We start from the raw sequence: 20143 nt of genomic DNA on the forward strand, positions 1-20143 counted from the left end.
GCAAAGACTCTAGAAGCCACTCATGAGGGCTCTTACCTCTGTTACACATTTTTACTTGTTTCTTTTACCACCAGCTCAGGTTTCTTTGGATAGAAATGTAAGCACAAGAGTCAATAAGTTTACATTGAGCTCAAATGCTCTCTGTGAAACATAGTTCTCTGAAAGGTGGCTTCTGTTTCTACAAGCCTACTGTCCTTAACCCCCCTCCACCATCCCTCTCCAATCACACTACATTCCCTAGCGTATCTCTGTACATTACAAACCCATCTGGGACCCATTTCCTTGGATAATTTAAGTTCTTCTTGTGTTAAGAGCACAGTCTGTGCTTCCTCAGTGACTATTTTAGGCATCTCATATAACCCGGGAGACCCTGTCTGGCAACGTGACTCAACTTCATCCTGATGGAGCCACAAAGTGTGATTTAAAAAAAAAAAAAAGAAAAAGAAAGAAAGAAAAAAGAAAGCACTTAGAAGCTGAACAAAGAAAATATTTGAACAGGCCTGGACAACACCATACAACCAATTGCTGAGGCCAAATTAGGCATTTCAGAACCCAATTTTTGAGATGGCTTAATCCCTGTTAGTCTGAGTTCTGACCAGCCCACTATTTCCTTAATTTGTTTTATCAAAACAGTCTCTGCAAACAATACTGGCCTCTAGGCAAGGAAATATCTGCCAAGTGTGTAAGTTTTCAATAGCAGCCACAGAGGCCTTCCTGTTTAATTGTTTCTCTGGTAACTTAAAATATATAGAAATATATGTGTGTGTGTGTGTGTGTGTGTGTGTGTGTGTGTGTGCATGCATATACGTATATGTGTTTATATGCATACGCATCACACATATGTGTGTATACATTTATAAAACTTATATTAACATAGAAACCAAAACATGTATCTACATATACACATATAAAATATATTCATATATATTTATATATACATATATACAGGCAGATTTATCTATACATATATAGATTTACAGATATAAATTTATACATACATTAAAATGTATCTCCATGTATATTTTAAGTTGCCGGATAATATACATATATACTTACATAAATGCATATACATATACATGTATATCTTTGCTATTACAGAACATGTCAACTATCATTTAATTAATCAAAAATATTTGTTAGACATCTAGTCTATGCCAGAGCCTGGGGTTTTTGTTTAGACGTTTTTCAATTGTGTCAGACTTTGTGTAATCCCATTTGGTGTTTTCTTGCCAGAGATACTGGAGCGATTTGCCATTTCCTCCTCTAGCTCATTTTACAGATGAGGAAACTGAGGTAGATAAGATTAAGTGACTTACATAAGGTCACACAGCTAGGAAGTGTACGAGGCCAGATTTGAAATCAGGTCTTCCTGATTCCAGGCCAGGTGCTCTATCCACTGAGCCACCCAGCTGCCGTTAGATACGGGGAACCCAATGATAAAAGTGAAATAGGTCCTGTCCCCAGGGAACTGACATTCTATTGTAGGAGACAAGGTATACATTTACTAGATCTAGATACACATGTGTATGTAAAATGAATACATCCATGCTGGATAATTTTTGGAGGAGAAGGATTAAGAAAAGCCTCATATAGAAGGGGATACAAGCTAAACTTTGAAGGAAATGAATGATTCTAAGAGATAAGGGAATTAAATGCTGGTAGGAATTGTGATAATTAACCATGGAAGAATATGGCATAGATCAGGCCAGTTATAAGGGCTACGGTGTCTCTAGGCATTTTCAGGTTAAAAAAAAAATCACCTTTTGTATTTCAGTAAAACTTAGGAGGGGAGGGGAACCTCCGGCCTTAAGGCCACATGTGGCCTTCTAGGTGCTTAAGTGCAGCCTTTTGATGGAATGGATCCAGTCCGAATGGATTCTGTCAAAAGGCCACACTTAAGGACCTAGGTGTCCACAAGTGGCCTTAAGGCCGCAGGTTTCCCACCCCTGGCCTAGGTCCTTCAAATTCACCCTCCAGGGAGCCTTCCCATTGCTTGACTAAGAAGCTTTACTGCTGTTTATTAGAAGCATCAAGAGAAATAGTTGTCTCAAATAAGAGGAAACTCTTTTAAAAGAGTGAAAAGAAAAACACGGATATTTATGTTTTTAAACCCTTGCTGGGGGTCTGCTAAGTAGATCCATGCTAAACCAGAGGAACAGAGCCTACCTGAAGGAGTGTCATAAAGTAACAAATGTAATGTACTTTGTAAGCCTTAAAATCTGTATAGGGGCAGCTAGGTGGTGCAGTGTATAGAGCACTGACCCTGGAGTCAGGAGGACCTGAGTTCAAATGTGACCTCAGAGGCATGACACTCACTAGCTGTGTGATCCTGGGAAAGTTACTCTAACCCTACTGCCTAGCCAAAACACACTGTATAAATGCCAGTCGTTATTATTATTATTGTTGTTGTTATTTGTCTCCAGTCCCCAGGCTTCCATTCTGGTGATGACATCCTTTCCCAAACCTTCTGAGTTTGGGAAACTGCTGAGCTCAAGCAATGTTTATAGAGCAATACAGGGATGTGCTGGTAAATGTTTAATGACAGGGATGGGTGAGGGGGAGATGTGCACACATGATTTTTAGTTTAATCTTAATTATTAATATTTTCTTTAGTCTAGAAAACCAACGAAACAACAAATCAAGCCCAATTTTTAGTGTTTGCCAGTTTCTGAGGTGTAAATGTTCATGTTAAAAATGTAACAATGAACTCACAGTGGAGAGTGTTGGGCCTGGAGTCAGGAAGACTCATCTTTGTGAGTTCGAATCTGGCCTCAGACACTCACTAGCTGTGTGACTCTGGGCAAGTCACTTTACCCTGTTTGCCTCAGTTTCTTCATCTGTAAAATAAGCTTGAGAAGGAAATGGCAAAGCACTGTAGTATTTCTGCTACTGGGGCCCATTCTGCAAATGGCGCCATGAAGAGTCAGACACGCGGCCTCAGATATATAACACTTACTAGCTGTGTGACCCTGGCCAAGTCACTTAACCCCATTGCCTAGCCAAGAAAAAAAAAAGAGTCAGGCACGACTGAACAGCAGAAATAACTCATTAGGTATTAGAATGGCTCCAGCGTACATACCCCTGCTTATTTGCTGTGATGGATCTGTGATTTCATTGACGTAGTTGTTCCTTCCATTTATTCATATTGGTCTCTTTAAACAAATTCCATTTTTCTTTCTTAGTCAGTCAATACACATTTATTAAGTGCTTAGTATGTGCCAGGCACTGTGCTAAGCATTTTCTCCTGGAAACTGTTTCTTTTTAGGTCTTCATGATTTCATTCTTCAGCACCTCGCTTTCCTCCTGGATATTTAGTACAAGGGATCCTGTCTCTCTTTCCTCTGAGCTCTTTGAAATCTGCTTCCCAAGTTCAAGATGGATGCTCTTATGTGCCCAGATTTCTTCTCCTTCCCTATCCCCAACTCTAGGAGTTGTTGCTGAATTGTTTTCAGTCATGTCTGACTCTTCAAGACCCTATTCGGGGTTTTCTTGGCAAAGATACTGGAGTGGTTTGCCATTTCCTTCTCTAGCTCATTTTACAGATGAGAAAACTGAGGCAAACAGGGTTAAGTGACTTGCCTAGGGTCACCCAGCTAGTAAGTGTCTGAGGCCAGATCTGAGCTCAGAACAATGAGTCTTCCTGTCTCCAGGCCTAGCACTCTGTCCACTGTACCACATCACAACTCTAGCAGGGAGTGATCAGTTCCACTCAGAGCTCCCATCATCTCCAGCTCTGCATTGAGTTCTTCCTTGTGAGAACCTGATCCTGGTGAGAGTTTCCCTGCTGGTTCCTCCACCTTCTGAAGGATGAAATTAGACAAATGAAGAATTATTAGCTGCTCTGCTTTTGGCAGAGAGAGAATTCCAGCAGATGTCTCGATAATTGAAATGTCCCATGGTGGTGCCTCTGTACCAGACTTGTGATGTTTCCCTAACTCTCCATCCATTAGTTCTTTCTGTCTGTGTTACCTATAGTGTATTCCAAAGACAAAATCACTTCTGTTTCTTTCCCCAGAGAAGGAGACTGAGAGTCACACAAATGCTTTCCAATGTGTTTTCCCGATCTGGTTCCTGGACTTCCTCATATGTGTGCATCTTCTTAATATACAATGCAACTACACCTCCATTTTACCTATCGAGTTTCCTTTGAATAATATTGACACATTCAGAGGCCATGATCCTCTTGTGGGTTTCATCTTACCAAGTTTCAGTGATACCTACGAGGTCAAATTTTCCTCCTCGCATTAAGGACCTCTACTTTCTCTTGTTACCCAAACTTTGGGCATCTGTATATAGACATTTTACTTCTTTACTGCTAGCTCTTGTTTGGATTTTGTCTCTTGTGGACTTATGGGTATGTTAGCTACTATTCTTCTTCCTTTTGTAAGTACTTATTCTTTATGGTATCTAACCTGGGGGATATTAATAGGAAGTCCTCCCTGTCCCATCCTTTTTAGTTTAAATTAGTTTTAATTAGATTTGTAAGACACCCAACAAATGTTGCCTTATCAGCTATCATTAGGTACACTCCATCTCTGGTCAGGAAGCTGTCATTCCTATGTTTCAATTCATGATCTAGAAGTCCAACTCCCAGCTTCTTAAACACCATCTTCTTAACCAGCTGTTCACTTTCCAAATTAATTTCCATCGAAAGCCCCTTGCTTTCAATGGGCAGCAGTGAAGGATGCAGCCTATACCCCTATGGTCTTCAATGTCTTACCTAAGATGTCACAATTATTGGCAATACTTTTTTAGAGTTGGTCAGTGTCATATATACCCATGTGACTCACCAGAAGTGAATAGTTGTTATTTGTTTGGCTAAGTCTTGGAAGGTTCTCTGTTATGTTTTGGACACATGTCTAGGGAGGAAAACAAAACTTCCTTGTTATCAGGTCAACAAATTGCTACCTCAGTACTCCTAAGCAGGGATCCACCAACGATTACCATTTTCCTCTTAGTCCTCTTCCCTCTCTTAGATGATTTCTCAGCTGACAGCTTCTATGGTTTTATTCTTATTATTCTTAGGTAAATGAGCAACTTCTTCCTTCTCTGAGCATCCAGCTCTCTGATCCTGAGGAAGAATCTCAAATCTGTTTGTAAACTCTAAATGTACAGCTATTCCTTTTCTTTACTTTTTCCTCTCAGTAATAATCTTCCACCCTCCAACATCCTGATGACGGCTAAGTCTTCTCTCCTCCATCTCAGGTTCTCTTTCTCCCATTGAAGCCTTTCATCTGTTTCCATTAGGAACACTTTGCTGTCCCCTAACAATCTTGAGTATGGAGAGGTGATCTCTATGTCCCTTCACTTCCACCACTGGGCTGGAGAACAGTCTACATTTGGAACACAGATAACACAATTTTTCCTACTCTTAATAATCATTGAGCTTATCAACCTTTTTTTTTTTTAACTACTTGTGGGTATTTCCACTTCAGCTTTAGGCACCTGGTTAAAACCTTCTCAGCCAAATATAATGTCTTAAAAACTAAACAACACCACTTCCTTTCCTTCATCTAAAAAAAATTCTATGACCACATTTCTTCTCTTTTTAGCCTTGTATCACCAACCCCCCAACTGTTTCACCAATTTGCCTCATTTACTAATCCACCTAAAAATCTGCATTACCTTCTAATTGTTCTACTAACCCTTTCTTTTTCTGTGTTGCCAACTTTCTCCTTTTCCATTATGAATGTATTTCTTGATGGTCTACTCTGTAATCCTTCTTTGTACTCCTTAATCCTTTCTATATGCCTTAATTATACTGGATCCCGTTCCTCCTTCAACCTGGAAGGAAAATCTGTATCACTATCTGGGCCTCAAAATTGTTTTTCTTCAAATTTGCCAAATTTGCCCAAATTCTCCTTTCCAGATTCAATCCCTGACTTTCTTTCGTAGTCCAAACCTTTCTGAATTACCTCCCCAAATTCCTTTTCTTTATCTAACTCAAGTCTTTCTCTTCCCTCACTCCTTTCCCCGCAACCATTTTTCATGAAAGCTGAAAGTGAAAATATAAATTATCCTCTCTTCCCTTCCCAATCCTGAATCCCTAGTGAACCAGTTCAACTCTTCACTATTCAGTACTTTTGATTTTCTTTTCACTCCTCATCAAGCCCTAACCCTTGATTACTCCCATAATCCACCTGATCTGCTCCTGCTCATGTGTTGTTGAACAGAGCTAGCGGAAGTCATGAAACCATACTAACTGGGATCCCTACAAATTTGTGTTATCTAATCTCAATTTGGCCATGACTGCAGCAACGCTATCTTTCTGCTTCTTTTTAATCCATTTTCTATCCCCTCCATCAAAGTAGTTGTTGGAAACTTCTTTCCTCAAGCTTGTTACAACATCTCCTCTACCCATCCTTTCAGCCAATGTCCTATAAAATTGAGGCCATTTGAGGAAAGCTTACTCTTCTTCACGTCTCATTTTGCAGCCTTATAATATCATCCTCCACTATTGTTTCCCTTACTCTAATTTCTGATAATGAAGTGGCCCTTTTCTTATCTAAGGCCAAACATGTACTTGATCCAATCTTCCGTCTTCTCCAGCAGATTGTTCCCGTTATTGTTACCATCTCTCTCTCTCTCTCTCTCTCTCTCTCTCTCTCTCTCTCTCTCTCTCTCTCTCTCTCTCTCCTCTCTCTCTCTCTCTCTCTCTCTCATATTCAATCTCTTTGTTGTTGTTCAGTTGTGTTTGATTCTCCATGACTCCATTTTGGGATTTTCCTGTCAAAGATACTGGTATGGTTTGCCATTTCTTTCTCCAATTCATTTTACAGATGAGGAAACTGAGGCAAATGGGGTTAAGTGACTTGCTCAGGGTCACACAGCTAGGAACTATCTGAGGCCAGATTTGAACGCATGGAGATGAATCTTCCTTACTCCAGGCTGGGTGCTATATCTACTGCATTGTTTAGCTACCCTCCCCCATCTGTTAATTCCTTCTCTGTTGCTTATAGCCATGCCCATGTCTCTCTCTATATTGGAAAAAAAAAGTCGGTAGATTCCAACATCCTTTCTTGCTAGTATCATCCTATATCTTTCCTCCACTTCTCTGATAGTCCTTGAAAAAGCCATCTATACTCATCGTCTCCACTTCCTCTTCTCTCTATTTCTTCTAATTCCTGGGCAGTCTTATTTTTAATCTTGTCATTCAACTGAAACTATTCTCTCAAAAGTTGCCATGATGTCTTTATTGTCAAATAGTTTCTTCTTAATCCTCATCCTTCTTGACCTGCCTGTAGCGTGTGACCCTGTTGACCAGTCCTCCTGGATACTCGTTTCTCTCTGAGTTTTCCCGGCATTGCTCTCTTTTTTTTGGGTCCTTATCTATTGATCTTGTTAATCCTCCTCGGTCTCCTTTGCCCACTCATTATCCATATTATGCTTGCTAATTGTGGGCACATGCCAGATCTCTGCCCTGATCTCTCTTCTTTCTTCTCTCCATGCTCTTTCCACCTGGTGTCCTCATCAGCTGCCATGGATCCAATGATCATCTTTGTACAGATGATACTTAGATCTATATATGATATAATCCTCCTCAGCATGTCTTGCACCACAGAATTGCTATTAGACATTTTGAACTGGATATCCTGCAGGCTTCTCAAACTCAACATGTCTAAAAAAGGACTCATTATTCTTCCTCAAATCTACTTCTCTTTGGAATTTCTCCATTACTTTTGGGAGTACCACCCTCCTTCTGTGTATGTGGTGTTCAAAGAGGACTAGCACCTCTGGTATGAGGGCTTGAGCAGGCCTTTTCAAGACTGCTCATCCACCTTTGGTATCTACCTGTTACCCAGCTCTCACTTGCGGCTCCAAGAAGCTGTAGCACGTACAGAAGCCATACCCCAGTAAACCCATCTTGGCAGATCCGGGTTGAGGTTAACCGACAGACCTCAAACCTGTTGATGACTTAGGGGGATGTCTACCCCAAACAGATGAAGACTTCCCCCAGTACAATGGCCAGATGAGAAAATTTTGTTCCAAAGCCATGAAGGTGACTGAAACAGATGCTGTGGAGTGCTCCGAGCTTGCTTAGACGTTGAGGATGCTGAGGTCACCCACTGCATCTCGGGTCATTGCCAGTCATCCTGACTTTGTCTTGCCACTGTACTTTAATGACTCTGGAAGACAGAGTGAGTCTGATGACTTTGTGCACCTTTGCCTCACTTAAATCCCATTCACTTGCAAGTCAGGATATCACCCTGAGACATCACAAATCCTCTTTGAAAACGAAGGATGAACAGTAACCACCACCCTCCTTCTAGTCACCCAGGCTCAAACCTCAGTGTCATCAGCTCCTCACTCTCTCTTATCCCCTTCCCCCCATATCCAATCAGTAGGTAAATCTTTCATTTCTATTTTCAAACATCCCTCCCATCTATCCCCTTATTTCCCCTCACACAGCCATTATCTAAATTCAGATCCTCTTTATCACCTCTCAGTCAGGGAGCCATGCTGAGGCCTCTGGTACCAGCTCAAGAGATCTGATTGTTAAATTCTCAGTGTTAACATTTACACCTCAGCAATCAGCATATGCTATAAATCAGAGATTAATTTATTCTTTTGTTGATTTTCTAGGCTTAAGAAAGTGATGAAGAAAATGTTAATAGTAGAGATTAAACTTAAAAGCTTGTCACAGATATATTTTTTCCCAAGAGTTAACCAGCACACTCCTAGTTGTCCTGTTCAATTGCTGTGGCCTTTTAATTGTTCTCCATATTTCAATGGACTCCAATCTATCTCCCACATGGCCGCCAAAGAGATTTTCCTAAAGTATGAGTCTATGTCAACCCTTCCCCTACCCAAAAAAACTCCACTGACTCCCTATTACCTCTGTGTTCAAATGTAAACACTCTTGCTTCACATTTAAATATCATTATACTTTGGCCCTTTCCTAGCTTTCTAGTCTCCTTGGGTGTTACTCTATGCACACTGTGGTCCAGCCATATTGGCCTACTTGCCATTTCTCATAGTTTCTACCTTTTTTTTTTTGGTGCCTTTGTACCATCTGTCCCCAATGCCTGGAATAATATCCTTCCTTACCTCTACCTCTTTGAATCTGTCTCCCTTCAAGATTCAGCTCACACACAACATTCTTCAGGAGGCTGTTTCTAACCCTCAGATGCTAGTGTGTGTGTGTATGTGTATACATGCGTGAGTATGAATATATGTATGGTTTACATATGTACATAGATATAAATATAGATATATACATGCATACAATATGTACCTGTTTATGTACATATTGCACTAGAGGTCCAGAAAGATTTTTGATTTATTGATTATTTGATTTATTTTGATTATTATATATAATATAATATTTTGTATAATATAAAATATTATATAAAAGTTTGATAACTTATTGGTTATAAGGATAGTGACTGGAGAAAAGAAAGAAGAGAGAATTAATGAAATACTTTAAAATATAATAAATACTTAAATATTTTTAAAGTAAGCAGAAGATAACAGATGACAGTTCAGAAGAGGACACAGGTAAGCATCAGGACAGTTTCACTATTATTAAATTAAACATGATGTGCCTAAAACTAGAATAACAAATTTATAGTTTTATTTACACTCCTCTTCTTTGTTCTTTGTTTAATGATATGTGTGTATTTGTTGATGTTTGTTACATTCAAAGTGAAAAATGAAAAATTTAGAAGCCAACAACAAAAAGGACTCTTGCTAGACTTACCTCATGTCCTACTTTGGCAGGATTAATTAGATTAGTAGATTAGGAGAATGCTGTAAACATAGCAACTCTGAATTTTTAATGAAATCTCCCATGTTGAGCAAGATAGAAAGATACAGACACAGTGATAGCAATGTTAGTTGGATTTGAAACTGGTTAATGACCAGACACAGAGAGTAATTATTAATGGGGTTGATATCAATCTTGAGAGAAGTTTCTAGTGGCTTGCCTAATGGACCTGTCCTTGGTCCTGTGCTATCTAACATGTTTCTCAATGACTTGAATGAAGGCAGAGATGACATGGTTATCAGATTTGCAGGTTGGAAGGGGAAGGGAAGATACATTCATTAAGCACTTCTTATTTTACTGCCTTTTCATCCTTTTAGACTGTATATGTATATATACACATAAGTATATATTTACACAGTACACACATACATGTATATGTACATGTAGAAGTAGTATATGTACATAGTTATTGGAATGTTGTCCCCCCATTAGAATGTGAGCTTCCTTAAGTCAAGGATTGTGACCTATAAATATTATTTTATTTGATCATCTCATTGATGATATGAAACTAGGAATCATAAGCTACATGTTCCATAGAAGAATTAAGCTAGAACACAGAGCTGAGTTTAATAAACTTAAGTTAATTGGGATAAACATAAAGTCCCATTCAGGTTCAAAAAATAAACCTCAAAAATAAAGGGTGAAGGAGGTATAACAACAACAACAAAAAGCTGTAATGACTTTGGGCTGCATTTAGTAGGAAAAATGTCCAGACAGAACATAAAAGAGGATAGTTCAATTCTTCTCTACCCTGGTTAGGCAACATTTGTAGGATTATGTTCAGTTTGCGGGCACTGTCTTTTAGTTGGCAAGCTGGAAAATGTCCAGAGGAGGATAATAAGAATGCTGTTGGTACTGGAGAATGGGCCACATGAGGATTAATTGAAAGAAATGGAGACGTTTACCCTGGGGATAAGATTTAGTGGGGACATGATAGTCGTCTTCAAGTATTGGAAAGAGGGTCTGTGGAAGGGGGATTAGAACTGTTCTCTTTGGCCCCAGGGAACAAAACTAGTAGCAACAGGCAGCAGTTACAACTGAATAGATTTGGGCTCAACATCAACTTTCCTCAAATTGGAACCATCCAAAAATGGCATAGGCTTCCTTGTGAAGTAATGGTTTTTCTCTCCATGGAGGTCTTCAAAGAAAAGTAAAATGATTTATTGCTTGTCCAGAATGTTGTAGAAAGAATTATTGTTCAGACATGAATAGGATGAGGTATATTTTAACTCTAAGATCCTTTAATTTTTGTCCTTTCTAACTCCAAGATTCTGTTTGATTTTATTTATGGATCCCAAGATTGGGAGAGAGGTTGGAATAGTTGACCTCTAACTCTGAACTTCCGTAATTTAAGGACAGTGAAGCTTTAATTAAAGGATAGCATCTTTTTATTTCCATGCTGAGAGAGGACCATAGCCAACTTTAAATTCCTTAGTCTCTTATCCCATTAACAATGTTGGAGTTGTTTTAGAGTAGCTTTACATGAGTTTTTTTTTTTCCACTTCTATATTTGCTTTACAGCTTCTATAAAATTTGGATGGGATTACTATTTGTCTATGGAGAGGCAATTCACATACACTATTTAATTATGCTAGCATCACAACAATGACACCACAGCGAGGCACATTAGAGAACTATTAGGAAGCTCTTATGAAATTATCTAAAAAATAAAGAACTTGAATATTTTTCCATTAATCAAATTATTTATTAGCTTTATTAAAAATTGAAGGCCAACTTGTTAAAGAGAGCCTCAATCACCCCTCCCTTTTAATACAGCTAGTTCTTTTTTTAATAGCACAATTGTTTGTTGTTGCAAAATTGGGTGTACAGATGATTACACCTGCAATTATCTAATTGTACCCTGAAAATGAGGGGCAAGCAGCTAATTATAGTTGTAGTTGGTTGATGGTGCTTATAATTAGCCAACTGTGGAATAGACATTTGCAGATGGGATTCTTCACTCAGGAAAAGTGAGGTCCCCAAATAACCTGGACCAAGAATGGAGCTTCTCTCCCCAAGAATGTACTCTCATTGGAAAGCACTTTTTGGAAAGATTGGAAAGATTTTGCTCTTTAACCTTAATTTGGTTCCAATATGATACTTTTTAGGACTAGTTTTGTCAAGAATCAAGTTTTGTCAACAATAACTCAGCAGTTCAGACTTCTTTTTCACCAACTTCAGTAGTTTTAGTTTACATGTAGTAGATCTACCTTTTCCTACTTTCAAATATTTAGAGATTATAGTCCCCCCCCCAGCAACAGCTTACTGGCTAGAAAGGATAGCTAACATGTCAGAAAAAAAAATTTGGTCAATAACAACCAACATTTGTTAAGCATCTCCTACATCTCAAGTCCCACGCTAAGTACTTGTAACAGGTGTTACAGGCTGTGAAGCACTTATAATTTGTTTCATGGGTTTGGATCTGTACCCACAAAGACACGTTCACACTTTTCCTAGCTTATAAATGATTTAATAATGATAATAATCATAAACATACGTGCACATAAATGTGATTACGTATGATTATACAATCTTGGAAAGCAAGACTATTAACAGAAAGATAGATAAAGAAGAAGAAATACATCATCATTCCGAGGAAACATCAATTCCTGAACATCTGGCTGGGGGAGTCCTGTATCACAGCCATCAGGGTCTCGGTTGGGAAAGTCCCTATGGCAGAGCATCCTCTCCGAGGGAGACTCCCAAGTCTTTCCCAAGTCACTTTCCCAAGAAAGACCCTTTTTATCATCCTTACACAAAGAAGACAGGGAGCCAAGGAACAGGTTATTAATCCTAAGGATCTGAGAGTTTTGACCAAAACTCTCCAACCTCAAGAACAATTTTTGTTATGTCAAAAATGTCTTGGGTCCCTGGATGTTTACCTCAAGATCTGTTTTTTTAAGGAATAGTTCCCCAAGGTGGGTCTGGGTTGAAACAAATCCCAGAACAATACTTTAGGGAAGTTCCTTGTCCCTTGGGTTGGGCTGAGGGTAGGGAAGATCTTATACATTAACCCTTCCTTCAGTACTGAACATATAAATATAAGCAAAAAGAAAGATGGTCCCTGCCCTTAATGGCAGAATTAATCTAGGATGCAGATGATAGAATCCCCTGAAGCATTTCTCTCATTCTCTATGATCTTTCAAAGTTTATTGATGCAAACCCCAAAATTGAATTCCTCAGTTCCTTTAGTTCCCTAGAATGTGATGATAATAACTTGCATTTATATAGTACCCTAAGGTTTGCAAAGCATTTTTCAAATATCGTTTCATTTTATCCTCACAACAACCCTGGGAGGTAGGAGTTATTATCATCATCTCCATTTTGCAGATGAGGAAACCGAGGCAGGCAGAGGTAAAGTGACTTGTCCAGGCTCACACAACTAGTAGATGTCTGAGGCCAGATTTGAACTGAGGTCTTCCTGACTACATATCTTACACCCTATCCACTGCGCCAATTAAGCTACCTGTTCATTCAAGTCTAGTGACTTGAATATCTTTGAGGACAGCCTGGCACTCTCTTACTCTTTTCATTTTTACCCTGAAGGAAAAGAAATCTTATTTCTTATCCCATTTTTTTTCATGTTAACTACTAAGCCAGGCCTCCCTTCCCTTCCCTTGTTTCTCCCTGCCAATTTTTCTCTTGTGGTAGGAAATGTTAGCTCTTTTGGAGAACTTAATATCCATTTGAAATATACCCCTCAAATCCTACTCACTAAATGAAACTAATAAAGTGAAGAAGAAATAAAATATAACAAACTGTGTAAGGACAGAGTAAAGCATACAGTTTAATCCACTGTTGTAAAAATTATTTGTTGTCTTCAGATAAAAGTCACCTGAAGCTTTGTCCAAATGGTTACCTCAACCTTGCTGTCTTCGATCAAAAGGGCTTCTTTAACAATTGTAGAAGTGTTTTTGTTACCTCCTCTTCTTTCTTGCCCTTGAACAGGGAATGTTTTCTCATTCCATTAACAAATTCTACCAGTGACATGAAATTATCCCCCCAGAAGTACCCTTCCCCCTTTTCCTTGGCTATAATTCTCTTTTTCCTTTTTTCTTCTATTCTTTCCTTTCTTCTTCTTTTTTTTCCCCATGAAATGCTTTATTTACCTATCCTAAGCTGCTAGAGAATGCTGCTGATTGGCTCTGTCCTCTAAGTGGGTCTGGAAAATTTCAAAAAAACAAATCTGCACCCTTCTACAATTGAGCAGTCTTCCTCAGCATGCTACTAAATCTTTTTTTTTTTTTCCGGTTCAATTACTCAAGTTATTTCATCCCTAGTCAGTGGATTTAGGTGGTAGGTGAGATTCTCCCTGGACTCTCCAGGAACCCAGGCTGAAAAATTCCCCAATAAAAGTTAAAATGATTTTTTTGGGTTCAAATCTGATTTCTTTAATGGAAAGAATATATTAATTATGCAAATCTACTGTTTCAATTGAAGATTATTGACTTCCTTGGTCCTAAACAAAAGGGCTGATATTTTAAATGGAAGATTTTGTTGTAAATTAAACCATATTAAAAAGACTTCTTGAGGGGCAGCTATGTGGATAGAGAGGATAGAGTGTCAGTGGATAGAGCACTGGCCCTGAAGTCAGGAGGACCTGAGTTCAAATCTGGCCTCAGACCAGACACTTGACGCTTACTAGCTGTGTGACCCTGGGAAAGTCACTTAACCCCAGTTGCTTAAAAAAAAAGACTTCTTGTTCATTTGATTCTAAAGTTGGTTATTTTTCTTGTCAAATGGTTTTTAAAAACTGGAAATTCATTGGTTATTCTTTTTCAAAAAGTCAGTCAACAAACATTTGTTAAGTACCTAGCATAAGAGGCACTCCTGGTGAGGAAACATCTTTCACCAATGCATATTCCCAACCAGTCAGTTACTTGAAATCTTAGAGAGATGCCTGGGGACACTGAGAAGTTGAGAGACTAAGCTAGGGTCATATAGACAAGATACGTCAATGGCAGGACTTGAACCCAATTCAATCCAAGGCCAACTTTCGGTCCATTCCATCATTCTATAATTTATGCCATATCAAATTGAAATGGAAAATAGTAGTCAGAAGAGGTATTTTATTCAATTTAAATGAGTGAGGGGAGAGTCAAAAAAATTCTAAGGAAATGTTGCTAAATCATATAGGAAAGAAAAGAGGGGTCTGAAAAACATGTATGCTCTTGCAGAAGAGTTGCTGTGAATCCTTTATGTTGTTCTTATGTCACTCTTACTCACTCACATGGATGTGCGGGAAAAAGAGAGCTCACATAAATAACAATGAAAGGGCTTTTCTTATTCAAGGACTATGTTTTCTTAAGGCATAATCATCAGATATGAAGGAAGGAGTGGAGCTAAGTGTCTTAAAGCCTCAGCATGTTGGGGAAATTTATAATTTTCAGTTCTCACTCATAGGTTTCTAATATCACCTCTCTCTCATCAGCCACCCATTCTCCCTCTGTCCTCCAAGATCCGCATATGTTTCTTCTCTTTTTGATATCTTCTTGGCCTTCCATTGCTGTGACCTTTTCAGACTGCTGGGACTCATTTCATTCCCTTCTCTTTCCATTGCCTCTTTCCTGAATGGCCTCTAATGGGCTTGCATCATCAAATGAGTCAGCTTCCCACAATTAAATGTCTAACTGCACTTAGGTTATCTCACTCAGAGTCACCATTGGCCTTCACTTTGATGTCAGAACTCAACAATCCCATGGTAATTAATTAGCTAATCCCCACCACATCTCCATGTAGGATGGGAGTACCATTAACTCAGTTTAAAGGTTGAATAAGTTGCATGGGGCCACACAAGTCTCTGGAAAGAGTCCCAAACAGAGCAGAGTTTCTGAAGGCAGTGGAAGAAAAAAGCAAGACCTGAGTATTTGTTGAGGAAATATTGAAGCATTTGCATTTACCTCACTGAAGTGTTGTCTAATTATATCTATTATTGCCAATGGCCAAAATCATTGGATATTTTTGCGTACAACTCTTGCATAAATAATTCATGTTTTCCACTGAAAACAAAGTTAAAAGCAGAGTCAAGAAAAACCAAAATTAATGGGAATTTGCTGTAACTGACGGTGAATGCAGCACAGAAATTATTAAATTATTATTAAATAAAAATCCTATCATTGAATAGGAGGGCAGACATTCATTCAGAAAGGCAGTAGTTTCCACACTAGGGTCATTAAATTATTAAATACAGTATTAACTTACATGGTTCATAGTCTAGTATCTAGAAAAATAATAGAAGATATATATATATATACATACATACAAACACACACACATGTAGTCTTTCAAGTTTTTGCAAGAGGAATCAACTTTATTTTATTTTGACTTTGATTTGATTTTAAATTTTTAAATTTTTAAATTTTTGATTGATTTATTTTTTGTTTTATTTGAGACTTGGTCTCTCTATCTTGCCCAGTTGGGAAGCATACCAGCCATTCACAGTCCTGATCCCAGTCCTGATCAACATGGAAACTTTAATCTGCTTTACCATGCCCCTACACAACTTGTCATATTTTATTTCTCCTTCACTTTATTAGTTGTATTTAGTGAGTGGGATGTAGGGGACATATTTCAAATGATGCACGGTTCTCCAAAAGAGCCAACAGTTCTCACCACGTGAGGAAAGTTGGCAGGCAGGAATAAGGGAAGATGTGGCTTAGAGGTTCACATGAGAAACTGAGATAAGAAGTGAATTTTCCATCCTAGGCTAGTTTACTTCTCCTGAGGCAGCCTGCTGCCCAATCCCTGCCTGAATCCTGAGTGCACATCATATTGGTGACAGTGAAGAAAACCTAACAGCTTTAGCCTTACTGTGGCTCAGAACTCCTGAACTCAAGAAAACCCACCAGCCTCAGCCTCAGCCTCCCTGGTTTCAGAGACTACAGGTATATACAACTGTCCCCAGTAAGAGTAACCAACTTTATAAAAAATACCACTAAGAAGGAGGTTCTGTGCCAAATTATGTGGAAATAAGAGGCAGAGCACAAGAGTCTTGTTTAGAAACATGTGAAACATGCAGGTTTTCTTATGCCAAAGGATTTTGACGGGCATTTGAACTAAAAGAAGAAATTGCCATTTTTCTAAGTGGTAATAATAAAGATGGAGTAAATTCACTTTACAATAAAAACTTCCTCCTGCAACTAGTATATTTGGTGGATTTAAAAAAAAATCTGATCTGTGATTTTATTGGGTGTAAAAATACTCTCGGAGGGAACTTCCTTTCCCAATTTAGGTCTGCGTCTTCTCTGCTAGTGTTGCCTAGGCAAACATAGCCCATGTGTGTCAGGGGCAGGACTTGAACCCAGGTCTATGTGACTCTGAGACCAGCTCTCTATTCACTATGCCATACTCCTGTATTTAGTGGATATATTTTCTTTCTTTACTTGTTTTTGTTTTAGCCAGACAATGGGGTTAAGTGACTTGCCCAGGGTCACACAGCCAGTAAGTGTTATGCGTCTGTGGCTGGATTTGAACTCAGGTTCTCCTGACTCCAGGGCTGGTGCTCTATCCACTGAACCATCTAGCTGCCCCATTTAGTGGATATTTTAAAAAGAAATATTAAAAAAAATAAATTAAGCGAAACTCACATTCAAAATAGATTCAAACTGAGATCTAGAAAGATAAAGTGACTGCATTTATGAAAAAGTTAAGAGTTACAAGTAATAAATTTACAAAATAATATTTTTATATGTTTCCCAATTTAAAAACTCCCTCCTCTGAAAATGAAAAAGGAGAAAGTAAAGACTTTAATTGTTTGACCAGACTACAGAAATGATTCTTGATTTGTCTTAAAGACCTATGTATGGATAAGAAACCTATGTGCCTTGGACAAATATGACACTTTTGGTGTCATTCCATCATAACAAATATGGTTGATAGGCTTGTCTCATGATCATATACTGAAGCAAGTGTTTGAATGCGAAAATCTGATTATGTTTTGGCAATGGGTGAAAAGAGAGTTCTCTTGATTAATAACAACAATAGCTAAAGTTTATATAATGCTTATTTTGTAATAGATACTTTACAATTATTATTCTCACAACAACACTGGGGAGTAGATGCTATTATTATCCCTATTTACAGATGAGGAAACTGAGGCAAAGTAACTTGCCCAAGATCACATGGCTAGTGTTGCCTATAAACATGCCCAAATGTCCCCATTCTGAAAAAAAAAAAAAGACAAAAACCCTAATCAGGCCCTGCAATCCCCTTAAGCTACTGTTCCATATTTTTCCTACCTTCTACAGTCAAATTCTTAGGTTCTTAGGAAAACCTGTTCACATTCATTGCCTCTGCTTTCTCTCCGCTCACTTGCTACTCAACACTTTGCAATGATCTCATCACTCAGCTGAAACTTACTAATGTTACCAATGATCCTCTTAATTGCCAAGTATGATGGCCTTTTCTCAATCCTTACCCTTCTTGACTTCTCTGCAGTGTTTTGTATTATTTATCACCTTCTCCTCTTGGATACTTTTTTGTCTGTCTGACCCTGGGAAAGTCCCAGTCTCTTAAGGCTCTAGGCAAAGACTACACATTGTAGAGAAGGTGCAGACCTGCATTGGTGGAGGGAATATTTCATCTGGGAGTTCAGTATTAATGAAAAGAAAGATCCAGTCCCAAGCCCTAGGTGTTTTGCACATACAATGAAGCTTCTTGAGAGCAGGCATGGTTTCTTTTTTAATCTTGGTATCTTCAGTGCCTAGTATATGGTCTGGCATAGAGTTGACATTTCTTTTTTCAATTCCAACAGTAGTTTATTATTAATTTTAGAGACAGCTAGATGGCACAAGTAGATAGAGGGCTGGGCCTGGAGTCAGGAAGACTTGAGTTCAGATCTGGCCTCAGACATTTACTAGCTGTGTGACCTAGGGTAAGTCAACCTCTGTCTGCCTCAGTTTCCTTAACTGCAAAATGGAGATTGTAATAGCGACTGCCTTGCAGGGTTTTGCAAGGCTTGAATGAGATAATAATTATAGAGGGCTTAAGAATGCCTGGCACATAGCAGGCACTTGATAAATGCTTATTCTTTTATTTCTAGACCTTGTCTACCTTTGTGACATGTTGTCACTTACATTATAGCACTCAATAAATGTATATTGATTGATTGGCTGATTGATTACTAGCCATTTGACTCTTGGCAAGTCACTGAAGCTAGTTGTACCTCAGACAACTCCATAGGGTAGGAGTTCTTAACATTTTTTTATGTCATGGTTCCCACTGGTGGTCTGGTAAAGCCTATAAACCCCTACATTTTTTAAATGTGTGAAATATATAGGACTACAAAGAAAACCAATTATATTGAATTGTAGCTATATATATATATATATATTTTCAAAGTTCATAGCCCTTCAGATTAAGAACCCCTGTGCTGAAGGCATATCTTTTTAGTCATAGATTGCTACTGGTCTCAGTGAAGGGAGTTCCCAAGCTGGGACTTCCCAGTGCTGAGGGAGTCCCAGAACCTTGGGTATAGTAAGGCAGAAATAGGCTTAGAAATATCAGACTACATGTCCTAAAGCTTACTTTTATTCCACTTGGCCATCTTTCCTCCAGCATCCCTGCAAATTTACGCTGAACAACTTTCTCTAGCCTTGAAGTAAACCTTTGTGCCCTTTAGAAGCACCCGGAACAACATGCCAACTGCGATGCCATGGGAGACTCCCAGGTTTATAATCTCTTGGGTAACACTCCTTCCTGCTGGCATCTTACCTTGGTTAAAGCCCACACGGTAATGCCATACGTCTGGGTGGGTGAATAGTAAACATATCTGTGAAGAACCAATATGCCAGCATTAATTCATAGTCTTTAATTAATACTCCTTGACTTGATTCACAATGCACTGCATGATGGTTGCTACTGAAACGCTCATAGTGTCACTTTGTTTTCAGGAGACATCACCCACTTGTTTTCCTTATACTTGGCTCCAGGAATTAGTAAATAGCTTTTGCCAGAGTGAAATGTGCTACCTCAAACAACTATTAGTAAGGAAACCCTATTCATAGCTCAGTGCATGGAAGTACTCTGTAGTCTTGTTATTGGAGTAGACCTTGATTAAATACTTTTTTCCTGTTTTTATCCAGCGTAAACAGACCTGGTTCCTTCTTTCATCAGCTACATTTTCCAGGCCTTTAATCATGTTTGCTGCTTTCTTCTGGATTCTTTCAACATTATCCCCTCCCCTTGTTGGAGTTGAGAGGCCCAACGCTTGGCGAGTTAACTTGACAAAAAGCAAACTCAGTCATAATCCAGGCCTGGTTGTATGCATGCCACATTCTCTAACCTCTTCCCCCTACTGGGAAAAATGACTCAGAATGTATGCCCTCTCTTTTTATATACAAATGATGTCCATCCCAAATGGAAAGTTTGTTTAATTTG

The 20143-nt window shown here is 38.7% G+C and overlaps 1 long non-coding RNA gene across 2 annotated transcripts in view; it reads left to right on the top strand.

The window, feature by feature from the left end:
* LOC110211048 (uncharacterized) overlaps positions 1–20143 on the top strand; it is a 59021-nt gene that overhangs the window by 27227 nt on the left and 11651 nt on the right. Inside the window, exon 3 of one of the 2 annotated variants that reach the window (XR_013482748.1) lies at positions 19849–20045. The exons of the other annotated variant lie outside the window; for it this stretch is intronic. This is a non-coding gene — a long non-coding RNA (uncharacterized LOC110211048). Of the gene's footprint in view, positions 1–19848; positions 20046–20143 lie in introns of those variants that run through there. 2 annotated transcript variants of the gene reach the window in all.

The sequence above is a fragment of the Phascolarctos cinereus genome, unplaced genomic scaffold (genome assembly GCF_003287225.1).
Source record: "Phascolarctos cinereus isolate Bilbo 61053 unplaced genomic scaffold, phaCin_HiC Scaffold_1;HRSCAF=81, whole genome shotgun sequence".
Classification (NCBI taxonomy): Eukaryota; Metazoa; Chordata; class Mammalia; order Diprotodontia; family Phascolarctidae; genus Phascolarctos; species Phascolarctos cinereus.